This window comes from Salmo salar, unplaced genomic scaffold (assembly GCF_965601325.2).
Source record: "Salmo salar unplaced genomic scaffold, fSalSal1 ptg000293l, whole genome shotgun sequence".
Lineage (NCBI taxonomy): Eukaryota > Metazoa > Chordata > Actinopteri > Salmoniformes > Salmonidae > Salmo > Salmo salar.
This window is the reverse complement of record NW_027675346.1, coordinates 3133580-3145621: the sequence shown is the minus strand read 5'-3', so window position 1 is coordinate 3145621 and position 12042 is coordinate 3133580. Positions and strand designations below refer to the sequence as shown.

At 42.8% G+C, this 12042-nt stretch overlaps 31 non-coding genes across 31 annotated transcripts; all 31 read right to left on the bottom strand.

Annotated features, from left to right (window-relative positions):
* Positions 1-171: 171 nt before the first annotated feature.
* LOC145875563 (5S ribosomal RNA) lies at positions 172-290 on the bottom strand. Its single transcript, XR_014391204.1, has one exon. It is a non-coding gene; the product is annotated as a 5S ribosomal RNA (ribosomal RNA).
* A 139-nt stretch (positions 291-429) lies between these two features.
* On the bottom strand, positions 430-548 carry LOC145874988 (5S ribosomal RNA). The gene has a single exon (XR_014390622.1). It is a non-coding gene; the product is annotated as a 5S ribosomal RNA (ribosomal RNA).
* Positions 549-957: 409 nt separating this feature from the next.
* LOC145871867 (5S ribosomal RNA) lies at positions 958-1076 on the bottom strand. The gene has a single exon (XR_014387498.1). It is a non-coding gene; the product is annotated as a 5S ribosomal RNA (ribosomal RNA).
* A 409-nt stretch (positions 1077-1485) lies between these two features.
* LOC145875261 (5S ribosomal RNA) lies at positions 1486-1604 on the bottom strand. The gene has a single exon (XR_014390895.1). It is a non-coding gene; the product is annotated as a 5S ribosomal RNA (ribosomal RNA).
* Positions 1605-2013: 409 nt separating this feature from the next.
* LOC145875562 (5S ribosomal RNA) lies at positions 2014-2132 on the bottom strand. The gene has a single exon (XR_014391203.1). It is a non-coding gene; the product is annotated as a 5S ribosomal RNA (ribosomal RNA).
* A 139-nt stretch (positions 2133-2271) lies between these two features.
* On the bottom strand, positions 2272-2390 carry LOC145874632 (5S ribosomal RNA). The gene has a single exon (XR_014390268.1). It is a non-coding gene; the product is annotated as a 5S ribosomal RNA (ribosomal RNA).
* A 139-nt stretch (positions 2391-2529) lies between these two features.
* LOC145868482 (5S ribosomal RNA) lies at positions 2530-2648 on the bottom strand. The gene has a single exon (XR_014384478.1). It is a non-coding gene; the product is annotated as a 5S ribosomal RNA (ribosomal RNA).
* A 409-nt stretch (positions 2649-3057) lies between these two features.
* On the bottom strand, positions 3058-3176 carry LOC145875260 (5S ribosomal RNA). Its single transcript, XR_014390894.1, has one exon. It is a non-coding gene; the product is annotated as a 5S ribosomal RNA (ribosomal RNA).
* A 409-nt stretch (positions 3177-3585) lies between these two features.
* On the bottom strand, positions 3586-3704 carry LOC145875560 (5S ribosomal RNA). The gene has a single exon (XR_014391200.1). It is a non-coding gene; the product is annotated as a 5S ribosomal RNA (ribosomal RNA).
* Positions 3705-3843: 139 nt separating this feature from the next.
* LOC145874631 (5S ribosomal RNA) lies at positions 3844-3962 on the bottom strand. The gene has a single exon (XR_014390267.1). It is a non-coding gene; the product is annotated as a 5S ribosomal RNA (ribosomal RNA).
* Positions 3963-4101: 139 nt separating this feature from the next.
* LOC145868481 (5S ribosomal RNA) lies at positions 4102-4220 on the bottom strand. The gene has a single exon (XR_014384477.1). It is a non-coding gene; the product is annotated as a 5S ribosomal RNA (ribosomal RNA).
* Positions 4221-4629: 409 nt separating this feature from the next.
* LOC145868807 (5S ribosomal RNA) lies at positions 4630-4748 on the bottom strand. Its single transcript, XR_014384803.1, has one exon. It is a non-coding gene; the product is annotated as a 5S ribosomal RNA (ribosomal RNA).
* Positions 4749-5157: 409 nt separating this feature from the next.
* Positions 5158-5276, bottom strand: LOC145871334 (5S ribosomal RNA). Its single transcript, XR_014386965.1, has one exon. It is a non-coding gene; the product is annotated as a 5S ribosomal RNA (ribosomal RNA).
* Positions 5277-5415: 139 nt separating this feature from the next.
* On the bottom strand, positions 5416-5534 carry LOC145868326 (5S ribosomal RNA). Its single transcript, XR_014384321.1, has one exon. It is a non-coding gene; the product is annotated as a 5S ribosomal RNA (ribosomal RNA).
* Positions 5535-5673: 139 nt separating this feature from the next.
* Positions 5674-5792, bottom strand: LOC145870173 (5S ribosomal RNA). The gene has a single exon (XR_014386169.1). It is a non-coding gene; the product is annotated as a 5S ribosomal RNA (ribosomal RNA).
* A 409-nt stretch (positions 5793-6201) lies between these two features.
* LOC145869446 (5S ribosomal RNA) lies at positions 6202-6320 on the bottom strand. The gene has a single exon (XR_014385442.1). It is a non-coding gene; the product is annotated as a 5S ribosomal RNA (ribosomal RNA).
* A 139-nt stretch (positions 6321-6459) lies between these two features.
* On the bottom strand, positions 6460-6578 carry LOC145869847 (5S ribosomal RNA). The gene has a single exon (XR_014385843.1). It is a non-coding gene; the product is annotated as a 5S ribosomal RNA (ribosomal RNA).
* Positions 6579-6717: 139 nt separating this feature from the next.
* Positions 6718-6836, bottom strand: LOC145875609 (5S ribosomal RNA). The gene has a single exon (XR_014391254.1). It is a non-coding gene; the product is annotated as a 5S ribosomal RNA (ribosomal RNA).
* Positions 6837-7245: 409 nt separating this feature from the next.
* On the bottom strand, positions 7246-7364 carry LOC145869335 (5S ribosomal RNA). The gene has a single exon (XR_014385331.1). It is a non-coding gene; the product is annotated as a 5S ribosomal RNA (ribosomal RNA).
* A 139-nt stretch (positions 7365-7503) lies between these two features.
* Positions 7504-7622, bottom strand: LOC145869152 (5S ribosomal RNA). The gene has a single exon (XR_014385148.1). It is a non-coding gene; the product is annotated as a 5S ribosomal RNA (ribosomal RNA).
* A 409-nt stretch (positions 7623-8031) lies between these two features.
* Positions 8032-8150, bottom strand: LOC145868322 (5S ribosomal RNA). The gene has a single exon (XR_014384317.1). It is a non-coding gene; the product is annotated as a 5S ribosomal RNA (ribosomal RNA).
* A 409-nt stretch (positions 8151-8559) lies between these two features.
* On the bottom strand, positions 8560-8678 carry LOC145869225 (5S ribosomal RNA). The gene has a single exon (XR_014385221.1). It is a non-coding gene; the product is annotated as a 5S ribosomal RNA (ribosomal RNA).
* A 139-nt stretch (positions 8679-8817) lies between these two features.
* On the bottom strand, positions 8818-8936 carry LOC145869151 (5S ribosomal RNA). The gene has a single exon (XR_014385147.1). It is a non-coding gene; the product is annotated as a 5S ribosomal RNA (ribosomal RNA).
* Positions 8937-9075: 139 nt separating this feature from the next.
* LOC145874490 (5S ribosomal RNA) lies at positions 9076-9194 on the bottom strand. Its single transcript, XR_014390126.1, has one exon. It is a non-coding gene; the product is annotated as a 5S ribosomal RNA (ribosomal RNA).
* A 409-nt stretch (positions 9195-9603) lies between these two features.
* Positions 9604-9722, bottom strand: LOC145875559 (5S ribosomal RNA). The gene has a single exon (XR_014391199.1). It is a non-coding gene; the product is annotated as a 5S ribosomal RNA (ribosomal RNA).
* A 139-nt stretch (positions 9723-9861) lies between these two features.
* Positions 9862-9980, bottom strand: LOC145874987 (5S ribosomal RNA). The gene has a single exon (XR_014390621.1). It is a non-coding gene; the product is annotated as a 5S ribosomal RNA (ribosomal RNA).
* Positions 9981-10119: 139 nt separating this feature from the next.
* On the bottom strand, positions 10120-10238 carry LOC145871312 (5S ribosomal RNA). The gene has a single exon (XR_014386943.1). It is a non-coding gene; the product is annotated as a 5S ribosomal RNA (ribosomal RNA).
* Positions 10239-10647: 409 nt separating this feature from the next.
* On the bottom strand, positions 10648-10766 carry LOC145868321 (5S ribosomal RNA). Its single transcript, XR_014384316.1, has one exon. It is a non-coding gene; the product is annotated as a 5S ribosomal RNA (ribosomal RNA).
* A 409-nt stretch (positions 10767-11175) lies between these two features.
* Positions 11176-11294, bottom strand: LOC145869113 (5S ribosomal RNA). Its single transcript, XR_014385110.1, has one exon. It is a non-coding gene; the product is annotated as a 5S ribosomal RNA (ribosomal RNA).
* A 139-nt stretch (positions 11295-11433) lies between these two features.
* Positions 11434-11552, bottom strand: LOC145869150 (5S ribosomal RNA). Its single transcript, XR_014385146.1, has one exon. It is a non-coding gene; the product is annotated as a 5S ribosomal RNA (ribosomal RNA).
* Positions 11553-11691: 139 nt separating this feature from the next.
* Positions 11692-11810, bottom strand: LOC145874489 (5S ribosomal RNA). The gene has a single exon (XR_014390125.1). It is a non-coding gene; the product is annotated as a 5S ribosomal RNA (ribosomal RNA).
* Between the last annotated feature and the right edge of the window lie 232 nt (positions 11811-12042).

The following is a 12042-nucleotide window of genomic DNA, read 5'->3' as shown; positions in this document are numbered from 1 at the left end:
CAATATTCTTGTTTGTCTTATAAATACAAGGCAGATGCTAATTGAAAACACAAGGAAATTTGATCCTATTAAAAAGGCAGGAAGCTGCATTTAGTCAATTCATCATTAAATGCTTACTACAAGGCAGTGTTGCTGATGAAATAGTGCAGGGGCACACCCTCGTGGACAAAATGTTTACAGCACCTGGTATTCCCAGGCGGTCTCCCATCCAAGTACTAACCAGGCCCGACCCTGCTTCGCTTCCGAGATCAGACGAGATCGGGCGTACCCAGGATGGTATGGCCGTAAGCAAGAAACAATCTCTTGCTACAACATATATAGTCAAAGTGAGTCTGATAAAACAGATATTTAGTCAATTCATCATTAAATGCTTAATACAAGGCAGTGTTGCTGATGAAATAGTGCAAGAGCACCCCCTCGTGGACAAAATGCTTACAGCACCTGGTATTCCCAGGCGGTCTCCCATCCAAGTACTAACCAGGCCCGACCCTGCTTAGCTTCCGAGGTCAGACGAGATCGGGCGTACCCAGGCTGGTATGGCCGTAAGCGAGAAACAATCTCTTGCTACAACATATATAGTCAAAATGAGTCTGATAAACAGACATTGCATTTTCACCAATTAGATAAGCAGCTTGAACTTTGTGTCACTGAAAAAGTAGAAGAAATTATAAACACTGTTCCCATCACTTTTTAGCACAGGTAGTTGGATAAAATACAAACTTTATTTCCTTTCATCATTTGAACAGGGCAAAGGAGCACAAAGCACACACAAGCTGCATTCAGCAACAATATTCTTGTTTGTCTTATAAATACAAGGCAGATGCTAATTGAAAACACAAGGAAATTTGATCCTATTAAAAAGGCAGGAAGCTGCATTTAGTCAATTCATCATTAAATGCTTACTACAAGGCAGTGTTGCTGATGAAATAGTGCAGGGGCACACCCTCGTGGACAAAATGTTTACAGCACCTGGTATTCCCAGGCGGTCTCCCATCCAAGTACTAACCAGGCCCGAGCCTGCTTCGCTTCCGAGATCAGACGAGATCGGGCGTACCCAGGCTGGTATGGCCGTAAGCGAGAAACAATCTCTTGCTACAACATATATAGTCAAAGTGAGTGTGATAAACAGACATTGCATTTTCACCAATTAGATAAGCAGCTTGAACTTTGTGTCACTGAAAAAGTAGAAGAAATTATAAACACTGTTCCCATCACTTTTTAGCACAGGTAGTTGGATAAAATACAAACTTTATTTCCTTTCATCATTTGAACAGGGCAAAGGAGCACAAAGCACACACAAGCTGCATTCAGCAACAATATTCTTGTTTGTCTTATAAATACAAGGCAGATGCTAATTGAAAACACAAGGAAATTTGATCCTATTAAAAAGGCAGGAAGCTGCATTTAGTCAATTCATCATTAAATGCTTACTACAAGGCAGTGTTGCAGATGAAATAGTGCAGGGGCACACCCTCGTGGACAAAATGCTTACAGCACCTGGTATTCCCAGGCGGTCTCCCATCCAAGTACTAACCAGGCCCGACCCTGCTTCGCTTCCGAGATCAGACGAGATCGGGCGTACCCAGGCTGGTATGGCCGTAAGCGAGAAACAATCTCTTGCTACAACATATATAGTCAAAGTGAGTGTGATAAACAGACATTGCATTTTCACCAATTAGATAAGCAGCTTGAACTTTGTGTCACTGAAAAAGTAGAAGAAATTACAAACACTGTTCCCATCACTTTTTAGCACAGGTAGTTGGATAAAATACAAACTTTATTTCCTTTCATCATTTGAACAGGGCAAAGGAGCACAAAGCACACACAAGCTGCATTCAGCAACAATATTCTTGTTTGTCTTATAAATACAAGGCAGATGCTAATTGAAAACACAAGGAAATTTGATCCTATTAAAAAGGCAGGAAGCTGCATTTAGTCAATTCATCATTAAATGCTTACTACAAGGCAGTGTTGCTGATGAAATAGTGCAGGGGCACACCCTCGTGGACAAAATGTTTACAGCACCTGGTATTCCCAGGCGGTCTCCCATCCAAGTACTAACCAGGCCCGACCCTGCTTCGCTTCCGAGATCAGACGAGATCGGGCGTACCCAGGATGGTATGGCCGTAAGCGAGAAACAATCTCTTGCTACAACATATATAGTCAAAGTGAGTCTGATAAAACAGATATTTAGTCAATTCATCATTAAATGCTTAATACAAGGCAGTGTTGCTGATGAAATAGTGCAAGAGCACCCCCTCGTGGACAAAATGCTTACAGCACCTGGTATTCCCAGGCGGTCTCCCATCCAAGTACTAACCAGGCCCGACCCTGCTTAGCTTCCGAGATCAGACGAGATCGGGAGTACCCAGGCTGGTATGGCCGTAAGCGAGAAACAATCTCTTGCTACAACATATATAGTCAAAGTGAGTCTGATAAAACAGATATTTAGTCAATTCATCATTAAATGCTTAATACAAGGCAGTGTTGCTGATGAAATAGTGTAAGAGCACCCCCTCGTGGACAAAATGCTTACAGCACCTGGTATTCCCAGGCGGTCTCCCATCCAAGTACTAACCAGGCCCGACCCTGCTTAGTTTCCGAGATCAGACGAGATCGGGCGTACCCAGGCTGGTATGGCCGTAAGCGAGAAACAATCTCTTGCTACAACATATATAGTCAAAATGAGTCTGATAAACAGACATTGCATTTTCACCAATTAGATAAGCAGCTTGAACTTTGTGTCACTGAAAAAGTAGAAGAAATTATAAACACTGTTCCCATCACTTTTTAGCACAGGTAGTTGGATAAAATACAAACTTTATTTCCTTTCATCATTTGAACAGGGCAAAGGAGCACAAAGCACACACAAGCTGCATTCAGCAACAATATTCTTGTTTGTCTTATAAATACAAGGCAGATGCTAATTGAAAACACAAGGAAATTTGATCCTATTAAAAAGGCAGGAAGCTGCATTTAGTCAATTCATCATTAAATGCTTACTACAAGGCAGTGTTGCAGATGAAATAGTGCAGGGGCACACCCTCGTGGACAAAATGCTTACAGCACCTGGTATTCCCAGGCGGTCTCCCATCCAAGTACTAACCAGGCCCGACCCTGCTTCGCTTCCGAGATCAGACGAGATCGGGCGTACCCAGGCTGGTATGGCCGTAAGCGAGAAACAATCTCTTGCTACAACATATATAGTCAAAGTGAGTGTGATAAACAGACATTGCATTTTCACCAATTAGATTAGCAGCTTGAACTTTGTGTCACTGAAAAAGTAGAAGAAATTACAAACACTGTTCCCATCACTTTTTAGCACAGGTAGTTGGATAAAATACAAACTTTATTTCCTTTCATCATTTGAACAGGGCAAAGGAGCACAAAGCACACACAAGCTGCATTCAGCAACAATATTCTTGTTTGTCTTATAAATACAAGGCAGATGCTAATTGAAAACACAAGGAAATTTGATCCTATTAAAAAGGCAGGAAGCTGCATTTAGTCAATTCATCATTAAATGCTTACTACAAGGCAGTGTTGCTGATGAAATAGTGCAGGGGCACACCCTCGTGGACAAAATGTTTACAGCACCTGGTATTCCCAGGCGGTCTCCCATCCAAGTACTAACCAGGCCCGACCCTGCTTCGCTTCCGAGATCAGACGAGATCGGGCGTACCCAGGATGGTATGGCCGTAAGCGAGAAACAATCTCTTGCTACAACATATATAGTCAAAGTGAGTCTGATAAAACAGATATTTAGTCAATTCATCATTAAATGCTTAATACAAGGCAGTGTTGCTGATGAAATAGTGCAAGAGCACCCCCTCGTGGACAAAATGCTTACAGCACCTGGTATTCCCAGGCGGTCTCCCATCCAAGTACTAACCAGGCCCGACCCTGCTTAGCTTCCGAGATCAGACGAGATCGGGAGTACCCAGGCTGGTATGGCCGTAAGCGAGAAACAATCTCTTGCTACAACATATATAGTCAAAGTGAGTCTGATAAAACAGATATTTAGTCAATTCATCATTAAATGCTTAATACAAGGCAGTGTTGCTGATGAAATAGTGTAAGAGCACCCCCTCGTGGACAAAATGCTTACAGCACCTGGTATTCCCAGGCGGTCTCCCATCCAAGTACTAACCAGGCCCGACCCTGCTTAGTTTCCGAGATCAGACGAGATCGGGCGTACCCAGGCTGGTATGGCCGTAAGCGAGAAACAATCTCTTGCTACAACATATATAGTCAAAATGAGTCTGATAAACAGACATTGCATTTTCACCAATTAGATAAGCAGCTTGAACTTTGTGTCACTGAAAAAGTAGAAGAAATTATAAACACTGTTCCCATCACTTTTTAGCACAGGTAGTTGGATAAAATACAAACTTTATTTCCTTTCATCATTTGAACAGGGCAAAGGAGCACAAAGCACACACAAGCTGCATTCAGCAACAATATTCTTGTTTGTCTTATAAATACAAGGCAGATGCTAATTGAAAACACAAGGAAATTTGATCCTATTAAAAAGGCAGGAAGCTGCATTTAGTCAATTCATCATTAAATGCTTACTACAAGGCAGTGTTGCTGATGAAATAGTGCAGGGGCACACCCTCGTGGACAAAATGTTTACAGCACCTGGTATTCCCAGGCGGTCTCCCATCCAAGTACTAACCAGGCCCGACCCTGCTTCGCTTCCGAGATCAGACGAGATCGGGCGTACCCAGGCTGGTATGGCCGTAAGCGAGAAACAATCTCTTGCTACAACATATATAGTCAAAGTGAGTGTGATAAACAGACATTGCATTTTCACCAATTAGATAAGCAGCTTGAACTTTGTGTCACTGAAAAAGTAGAAGAAATTACAAACACTGTTCCCATCACTTTTTAGCACAGGTAGTTGGATAAAATACAAACTTTATTTCCTTTCATCATTTGAACAGGGCAAAGGAGCACAAAGCACACACAAGCTGCATTCAGCAACAATATTCTTGTTTGTCTTATAAATACAAGGCAGATGCTAATTGAAAACACAAGGAAATTTGATCCTATTAAAAAGGCAGGAAGCTGCATTTAGTCAATTCATCATTAAATGCTTACTACAAGGCAGTGTTGCTGATGAAATAGTGCAGAGGCACACCCTCGTGGACAAAATGCTTACAGCACCTGGTATTCCCAGGCGGTCTCCCATCCAAGTACTAACCAGGCCCGAACCTGCTTAGCTTCCGAGATCAGACGAGATCGGGCGTACCCAGGATGGTATGGCCGTAAGCGAGAAACAATCTCTTGCTACAACATATATAGTCAAAGTGAGTCTGATAAAACAGATATTTAGTCAATTCATCATTAAATGCTTAATACAAGGCAGTGTTGCTGATGAAATAGTGCAAGAGCACCCCCTCGTGGACAAAATGCTTACAGCACCTGGTATTCCCAGGAAGTCTCCCATTCAAGTACTAACCAGGCCCGACCCTGCTTAGCTTCCGAGATCAGACGAGATCGGGCGTACCCAGGCTGGTATGGCCGTAAGCGAGAAACAATCTCTTGCTACAACATATATAGTCAAAGTGAGTCTGATAAAACAGATATTTAGTCAATTCATCATTAAATGCTTAATACAAGGCAGTGTTGCTGATGAAATAGTGCAAGAGCACCCCCTCGTGGACAAAATGCTTACAGCACCTGGTATTCCCAGGCGGTCTCCCATCCAAGTACTAACAAGGCCCGACCCTGCTTAGCTTCCGAGATCAGACGAGATCGGGCGTACCGAGGCTGGTATGGCCGTAAGCGAGAAACAATCTCTTGCTACAACATATATAGTCAAAGTGAGTGTGATAAACAGACATTGCATTTTCACCAATTAGATAAGCAGCTTGAACTTTGTGTCACTGAAAAAGTAGAAGAAATTACAAACACTGTTCCCATCACTTTTTAGCACAGGTAGTTGGATAAAATACAAACTTTATTTCCTTTCATCATTTGAACAGGGCAAAGGAGCACAAAGCACACACAAGCTGCATTCAGCAACAATATTCTTGTTTGTCTTATAAATACAAGGCAGATGCTAATTGAAAACACAAGGAAATTTGATCCTATTAAAAAGGCAGGAAGCTGCATTTAGTCAATTCATCATTAAATGCTTACTACAAGGCAGTGTTGCTGATGAAATAGTGCAGGGGCACACCCTCGTGGACAAAATGCTTACAGCACCTGGTATTCCCAGGCGGTCTCCCATCCAAGTACTAACCAGGCCCGACCCTGCTTAGCTTCCGAGATCAGACGAGATCGGGCGTACCCAGGATGGTATGGCCGTAAGCGAGAAAAAATCTCTTGCTACAACATATATAGTCAAAGTGAGTCTGATAAAACAGATATTTAGTCAATTCATCATTAAATGCTTAATACAAGGCAGTGTTGCTGATGAAATAGTGCAAGAGCACCCCCTCGTGGACAAAATGCTTACAGCACCTGGTATTCCCAGGCGGTCTCCCATCCAAGTACTAACCAGGCCAGACCCTGCTTTGCTTCCGAGATCAGACGAGATCGGGCGTACCCAGGCTGGTATGGCCGTAAGCGAGAAACAATCTCTTGCTACAACATATATAGTCAAAGTGAGTCTGATAAAACAGATATTTAGTCAATTCATCATTAAATGCTTAATACAAGGCAGTGTTGCTGATGAAATAGTGCAAGAGCACCCCCTCGTGGACAAAATGCTTACAGCACCTGGTATTCCCAGGCGGTCTCCCATCCAAGTACTAACCAGGCCCGACCCTGCTTAGCTTCCGAGATCAGACGAGATCGGGCGTACCCAGGCTGGTATGGCCGTAAGTGAGAAACAATCTCTTGCTACAACATATATAGTCAAAATGAGTCTGATAAACAGACATTGCATTTTCACCAATTAGATAAGCAGCTTGAACTTTGTGTCACTGAAAAAGTAGAAGAAATTATAAACACTGTTCCCATCACTTTTTAGCACAGGTAGTTGGATAAAATACAAACTTTATTTCCTTCCATCATTTGAACAGGGCAAAGGAGCACAAAGCACACACAAGCTGCATTCAGCAACAATATTCTTGTTTGTCTTATAAATACAAGGCAGATGCTAATTGAAAACACAAGGAAATTTGATCCTATTAAAAAGGCAGGAAGCTGCATTTAGTCAATTCATCATTAAATGCTTACTACAAGGCAGTGTTGCTGATGAAATAGTGCAGAGGCACACCCTCGTGGACAAAATGCTTACAGCACCTGGTATTCCCAGGCGGTCTCCCATCCAAGTACTAACCAGGCCCGACCCTGCTTAGCTTCCGAGATCAGACGAGATCGGGCGTACCCAGGATGGTATGGCCGTAAGCGAGAAGCAATCTCTTGCTACAACATATATAGTCAAAGTGAGTCTGATAAAACAGATATTTAGTCAATTCATCATTAAATGCTTAATACAAGGCAGTGTTGCTGATGAAATAGTGCAAGAGCACCCCCTCGTGGACAAAATGCTTACAGCACCTGGTATTCCCAGGCGGTCTCACATCCAAGTACTAACCAGGCCCGACCCTGCTTAGCTTCCGAGATCAGACGAGATCGGGCGTACCCAGGCTGGTATGGCCGTAAGCGAGAAACAATCTCTTGCTACAACATATATAGTCAAAGTGAGTGTGATAAACAGACATTGCATTTTCACCAATTAGATAAGCAGCTTGAACTTTGTGTCACTGAAAAAGTAGAAGAAATTACAAACACTGTTCCCATCACTTTTTAGCACAGGTAGTTGGATAAAATACAAACTTTATTTCCTTTCATCATTTGAACAGGGCAAAGGAGCACAAAGCACACACAAGCTGCATTCAGCAACAATATTCTTGTTTGTCTTATAAATACAAGGCAGATGCTAATTGAAAACACAAGGAAATTTGATCCTATTAAAAAGGCAGGAAGCTGCATTTAGTCAATTCATCATTAAATGCTTACTACAAGGCAGTGTTGCTGATGAAATAGTGCAGGGGCACACCCTCGTGGACAAAATACTTACAGCACCTGGTATTCCCAGGCGGTCTCCCATCCAAGTACTAACCAGGCCCGACCCTGCTTCGCTTCCGAGATCAGACGAGATCGGGCGTACCCAGGCTGGTATGGCCGTAAGCGAGAAACAATCTCTTGCTACAACATATATAGTCAAAGTGAGTGTGATAAACAGACATTGCATTTTCACCAATTAGATAAGCAGCTTGAACTTTGTGTCACTGAAAAAGTAGAAGAAATTACAAACACTGTTCCCATCACTTTTTAGCACAGGTAGTTGGATAAAATACAAACTTTATTTCCTTTCATCATTTGAACAGGGCAAAGGAGCACAAAGCACACACAAGCTGCATTCAGCAACAATATTCTTGTTTGTCTTATAAATACAAGGCAGATGCTAATTGAAAACACAAGGAAATTTGATCCTATTAAAAAGGCAGGAAGCTGCATTTAGTCAATTCATCATTAAATGCTTACTACAAGGCAGTGTTGCTGATGAAATAGTGCAGAGGCACACCCTCGTGGACAAAATGCTTACAGCACCTGGTATTCCCAGGCGGTCTCCCATCCAAGTACTAACCAGGCCCGACCCTGCTTAGCTTCCGAGATCAGACGAGATCGGGCGTACCCAGGATGGTATGGCCGTAAGCGAGAAGCAATCTCTTGCTACAACATATATAGTCAAAGTGAGTCTGATAAAACAGATATTTAGTCAATTCATCATTAAATGCTTAATACAAGGCAGTGTTGCTGATGAAATAGTGCAAGAGCACCCCCTCGTGGACAAAATGCTTACAGCACCTGGTATTCCCAGGCGGTCTCACATCCAAGTACTAACCAGGCCCGACCCTGCTTAGCTTCCGAGATCAGACGAGATCGGGCGTACCCAGGCTGGTATGGCCGTAAGCGAGAAACAATCTCTTGCTACAACATATATAGTCAAAGTGAGTCTGATAAAACAGATATTTAGTCAATTCATCATTAAATGCTTAATACAAGGCAGTGTTGCTGATGAAATAGTGCAAGAGCACCCCCTCGTGGACAAAATGCTTACAGCACCTGGTATTCCCAGGCGGTCTCCCATCCAAGTACTAACCAGGCCCGACCCTGCTTAGCTTCCGAGATCAGACGAGATCGGGCGTACCCAGGCTGGTATGGCCGTAAGCGAGAAACAATCTCTTGCTACAACATATATAGTCAAAATGAGTCTGATAAACAGACATTGCATTTTCACCAATTAGATAAGCAGCTTGAACTTTGTGTCACTGAAAAAGTAGAAGAAATTATAAACACTGTTCCCATCACTTTTTAGCACAGGTAGTTGGATAAAATACAAACTTTATTTCCTTTCATCATTTGAACAGGGCAAAGGAGCACAAAGCACACACAAGCTGCATTCAGCAACAATATTCTTGTTTGTCTTATAAATACAAGGCAGATGCTAATTGAAAACACAAGGAAATTTGATCCTATTAAAAAGGCAGGAAGCTGCATTTAGTCAATTCATCATTAAATGCTTACTACAAGGCAGTGTTGCTGATGAAATAGTGCAGGGGCACACCCTCGTGGACAAAATGTTTACAGCACCTGGTATTCCCAGGCGGTCTCCCATCCAAGTACTAACCAGGCCCGACCCTGCTTCGCTTCCGAGATCAGACGAGATCGGGCGTACCCAGGATGGTATGGCCGTAAGCAAGAAACAATCTCTTGCTACAACATATATAGTCAAAGTGAGTCTGATAAAACAGATATTTAGTCAATTCATCATTAAATGCTTAATACAAGGCAGTGTTGCTGATGAAATAGTGCAAGAGCACCCCCTCGTGGACAAAATGCTTACAGCACCTGGTATTCCCAGGCGGTCTCCCATCCAAGTACTAACCAGGCCCGACCCTGCTTAGCTTCCGAGGTCAGACGAGATCGGGCGTACCCAGGCTGGTATGGCCGTAAGCGAGAAACTATCTCTTGCTACAACATATATAGTCAAAGTGAGTCTGATAAAACAGATATTTAGTCAATTCATCATTAAATGCTTAATACAAGGCAGTGTTGCTGATGAAATAGTGCAAGAGCACCCCCTCGTGGACAAAATGCTTACAGCACCTGGTATTCCCAGGCGGTCTCCCATCCAAGTACTAACCAGGCCCGACCCTGCTTAGCTTCCGAGATCAGACGAGATCGGGTGTACCCAGGCTGGTATGGCCGTAAGCGAGAAACAATCTCTTGCTACAACATATATAGTCAAAATGAGTCTGATAAACAGACATTGCATTTTCACCAATTAGATAAGCAGCTTGAACTTTGTGTCACTGAAAAAGTAGAAGAAATTACAAACACTGTTCCCATCACTTTTTAGCACAGGTAGTTGGATAAAATACAAACTTTATTTCCTTTCATCATTTGAACAGGGCAAAGGAGCACAAAGCACACACAAGCTGCATTCAGCAACAATATTCTTGTTTGTCTTATAAATACAAGGCAGATGCTAATTGAAAACACAAGGAAATTTGATCCTATTAAAAAGGCAGGAAGCTGCATTTAGTCAATTCATCATTAAATGCTTACTACAAGGCAGTGTTGCTGATGAAATAGTGCAGGGGCACACCCTCGTGGACAAAATACTTACAGCACCTGGTATTCCCAGGCGGTCTCCCATCCAAGTACTAACCAGGCCCGACCCTGCTTCGCTTCCGAGATCAGACGAGATCGGGCGTACCCAGGCTGGTATGGCCGTAAGCGAGAAACAATCTCTTGCTACAACATATATAGTCAAAGTGAGTGTGATAAACAGACATTGCATTTTCACCAATTAGATAAGCAGCTTGAACTTTGTGTCACTGAAAAAGTAGAAGAAATTACAAACACTGTTCCCATCACTTTTTAGCACAGGTAGTTGGATAAAATACAAACTTTATTTCCTTTCATCATTTGAACAGGGCAAAGGAGCACAAAGCACACACAAGCTGCATTCAGCAACAATATTCTTGTTTGTCTTATAAATACAAGGCAGATGCTAATTGAAAACACAAGGAAATTTGATCCTATTAAAAAGGCAGGAAGCTGCATTTAGTCAATTCATCATTAAATGCTTACTACAAGGCAGTGTTGCTGATGAAATAGTGCAGAGGCACACCCTCGTGGACAAAATGCTTACAGCACCTGGTATTCCCAGGCGGTCTCCCATCCAAGTACTAACCAGGCCCGACCCTGCTTAGCTTCCGAGATCAGACGAGATCGGGCGTACCCAGGATGGTATGGCCGTAAGCGAGAAGCAATCTCTTGCTACAACATATATAGTCAAAGTGAGTCTGATAAAACAGATATTTAGTCAATTCATCATTAAATGCTTAATACAAGGCAGTGTTGCTGATGAAATAGTGCAAGAGCACCCCCTCGTGGACAAAATGCTTACAGCACCTGGTATTCCCAGGCGGTCTCACATCCAAGTACTAACCAGGCCCGACCCTGCTTAGCTTCCGAGATCAGACGAGATCGGGCGTACCCAGGCTGGTATGGCCGTAAGCGAGAAACAATCTCTTGCTACAACATATATAGTCAAAGTGAGTCTGATAAAACAGATATTTAGTCAATTCATCATTAAATGCTTAATACAAGGCAGTGTTGCTGATGAAATAGTGCAAGAGCACCCCCTCGTGGACAAAATGCTTACAGCACCTGGTATTCCCAGGCGGTCTCCCATCCAAGTACTAACCAGGCCCGACCCTGCTTAGCTTCCGAGATCAGACGAGATCGGGCGTACCCAGGCTGGTATGGCCGTAAGCGAGAAACAATCTCTTGCTACAACATATATAGTCAAAATGAGTCTGATAAACAGACATTGCATTTTCACCAATTAGATAAGCAGCTTGAACTTTGTGTCACTGAAAAAGTAGAAGAAATTATAAACACTGTTCCCATCACTTTTTAGCACAGGTAGTTGGATAAAATACAAACTTTATTTCCTTTCATCATTTGAACAGGGCAAAGGAGCACAAAGCACACACAAGCTGCATT